Consider the following 2,500-nt stretch of genomic DNA (forward strand, 5'->3'; position numbering starts at 1 on the left):
AAAATGAAAAAAAGGCATCCTGTATTAAAAGTTCACTATAAATTTACAACAACAACAACAACAACAACAACAACAACAACAACAACAACAACAACAACAATCTCTCTCTCTCTCTCTCTCTCTCTCTCTCTGTGTGTGTGTGTGTGTGTGTTCTGTGTGTGTGTGTGTGTGTGTGTGTGTAACCACCAATTAACTACCCAACTATTTGAGAGAGAGAGAGAGAGAGAGAGAGAGAGAGAGAGAGAGAGAGAGAGAGAGAGAGAGAGAGAGAGAGAGAGAGAGAGAGAGAGAGAGAGAGAGAGGGGGGGGGGGGGAACGGGTGGGTACAACAAGTGGAGAGGGGGATATGGAGGAGGAGAGGACTGCAAATACTTGTCATAGGAGGAAGGATAGGGGGAAATAGAAGGGGAGGGGAGGGGGTGAGGAGGAAGTGTATTAAATAAAATGGTAAGAGAACACAAAGGAAAACCTACATTCAGATCAACTTGGCGGGAAGACTCAGGGTAGAAAGGGAAGTTGCCTTTTAGAAGAGGAGGAAGAAGGAGGAGGAGGAAGAGGAGAAAGGAAAATGAAGGAGGAAAGTGTTGTTAGGGAAGCGGAGGAGAAGGAAGAGGAAGAGGTAAAAGAGATATGAAAAAGGGTATGAAGGGAGGAGGAGGAAGGAAGGATAAGAAATGGTGAAATACACACAGGAGGAAGGGATGAAGAACAAAGGGCGAAGAGAGAGACTGATAAAGAAGGAAAGAAGAGAGGGATGAAGCGAAAGAGGAGGAGATTTATAAGGAAGAAATCGGGATAAAAAAAATAAATGATGGGTTTTAAAGGAGAGAAGAGGAAGAAAACGACTGAAAAGCGACAGAATCACACTTTTAGAGAGAGAGAGAGAGAGAGAGAGAGAGAGAGAGAGAGAGAGAGAGAGAGAGAGAGAGAGAGAGAGAGAGAGATGTATTAAGAGAAGGTAAAGGGTAGCAGAGAAAGAGAGGGAAGGGGAGAAAGGCATAATAACGGAGGGAGGAACAGGCTGGCGAGGACCGATCAAGGGCAAGGGCAAGGTTGAGCGTCCCAGCCTTGCCTCTCCACCCCCGAACCCCTCACCCACAGCCTCCTGACGCGGCCACGTGGGGGAAGAGAAACAAAAAACAGTAACAAGGAAAGAGGGACAAAATCTTTCTTAACAAATTCTTCACAGGAATAAACAGCCCCGCCAGCCACGCCACGCCACGCCACGCCACCAACTCACGACACCACCACCACCACCACCATCACCACCACCACCACAATAAATCTGCTGGTAATTTATTTATTTTTTTTTAGTGGTCTTTATTGGTGTTTACCTCAATCTAGTGTAGTCTGTTTTCACTCGTTGGGTTACTGCAATGGCCTGAACTAGCTAACGACCGCCTTCATTACTACCAATACCACAATTGATATTACTACTACTACTACTGATAATAATAATAATAATAATAATAATAATAGTGATCTCTGATATTCCCTATACTCACATTCCAACTTGATTATAGAAAAGAAGATATAGACAAAGGAATACGGAAGGTAAAACTAGCAGCAGCAGCAGATGTGTTGGCTCTCACGAGGTTACTAAGTGATAAGCTGCACTAATTTACAGATGTAGGACAGTGAAGGGGGATACTACAAAGGCAATATGTCTACTACTGTTTGTCTTTCCTTTGTGTTCCTCAGACCGGGGGTGGTGGGCTGAACGATGGTGTATTAAGATTAACGACCCAGCAATAATTATCTCGCCTGTCTCCTTAATTATCACCATCATCACTAATTTACCTCTATTATGACCTTTTTTTTTTTTTTTTTTTTTTTTATGTAGGAAGGATACTGGCCAAGGATAATATTGAAATAACAGCATTAGCGTTTGCATCTGAGCGTTGGGTTAGGTTTACTAGATTCATTCAGTTCATTAATTTCATTGTTGATCCCCTCACTGCATAGCGCACCACTTGAAAACATGCGTCATATTTCATTCCCCGAAAAATAAACTGTCAGGAGATTCGTTGGCTAAGGTTACTTTCATACCTGCTTTCTGTATCACCCGCCAACCACCTCCCTGCAGCAGTCAGTACTCATCACCACCGTCACCAGTTAGCCAGGCCTCCCCGAAGCACGCAGCCACGCACGCCTCCTCACGTTCAGGTTTCCCTGCTGCTCGTGTCCCTGACGTCATGCACAGGATGGAAGGTTTCGTGTGGTAAATATTTCTTGCCTCATTTTCTTTCTCGTAATAAAGCTCGTAGAGTTATTCTTTTTGTCATAAATACATTATGACACTACGGTTTTTCTTACTGTCGATGAGTGCTTGATTATATGTACTTGTTGTAATAAGAAAGATTTAATATTGATGACAGTTTCGCGTGGAAAATATGTATCGCGTCTCTTTTTTTTTTTTTTTTTTTTTTTTTCTTCCAATAAACAGAGGAAGCTGGCTCATTCAAGTCTACTGACAAACAATGCACACTGATATTCACAT

At 42.9% G+C, this 2,500-nt stretch overlaps 1 protein-coding gene across 1 annotated transcript in view; it reads left to right on the forward strand.

The window, feature by feature from the left end:
• Positions 1-2,068: 2,068 nt before the first annotated feature.
• Positions 2,069-2,500, forward strand: part of LOC135115719 (protein tramtrack, beta isoform-like) — a 14,435-nt gene continuing 14,003 nt past the window's right edge. The window contains exon 1 of the mRNA XM_064032646.1: positions 2,069-2,221. The gene's annotated coding sequence lies outside the window, so the exon portion shown is untranslated. The remainder of the gene's footprint in view (positions 2,222-2,500) is intronic.

This window comes from Scylla paramamosain, chromosome 29 (assembly GCF_035594125.1).
Source record: "Scylla paramamosain isolate STU-SP2022 chromosome 29, ASM3559412v1, whole genome shotgun sequence".
Classification (NCBI taxonomy): Eukaryota; Metazoa; Arthropoda; class Malacostraca; order Decapoda; family Portunidae; genus Scylla; species Scylla paramamosain.